The sequence below is a fragment of the Wasmannia auropunctata genome, unplaced genomic scaffold, assembly GCF_000956235.1.
Source record: "Wasmannia auropunctata unplaced genomic scaffold, wasmannia.A_1.0 LD336051.1, whole genome shotgun sequence".
NCBI lineage: Eukaryota > Metazoa > Arthropoda > Insecta > Hymenoptera > Formicidae > Wasmannia > Wasmannia auropunctata.
This window is the reverse complement of record NW_012026839.1, coordinates 161984-162643: the sequence shown is the minus strand read 5'-3', so window position 1 is coordinate 162643 and position 660 is coordinate 161984.

Below are 660 nucleotides of genomic sequence, written 5' to 3'. Positions count from 1 at the left end.
GAAATCTCTACTTTAAGGTACTGTAGATCGATTTTAAATTTAATGCACCCCTGTTGCTGTAAACTCTTAAATCTGAGAGCACGTTTGTCACACTGAAAATTGCAAAGTTTGAACAAATGCACGAACTTGCTAAAATTTTTCTCGGGAATGCGATTTGCTACATCTTAAAGTTTGAACTTTTCTCTTTAATTTGAGAAAAAAAACAAGTCGCTGCGATTTTTTTTCACAAAGTTATAGCATTTTGGAGTAACCCTTGTATTTTTCTTATGTATGATCAACATTACCCGATGTGCACTATAGGTAGGTTGACGATCAAATTTTGCACCGTGTGTATATGTATGTATGTTTTATACATAACCGCACGCACACAATGTGCAAAATCCGATTGCCAACGTCCCTATAGTGCACGTCGGATAATGCCGAACATATCATGAGAAAATTTCAAGCGTTACAAATATTTCAAAATGCTGTAACTTTGTAAAAAAATCGTAGCGACTTGTTTTTTTTTCAAATTAAAGAGAAAGATTCCAACTTTATGACGCTGGAAACCGTATCCGAGAGAAAAATTTTAGCAAGTCCGTGCATTCGTTCAAACTTTGCAATTTTCAGTGTGACAAACATGCTCTCAGACTGTCTCTTATACACATCTCTGAGCGGGCT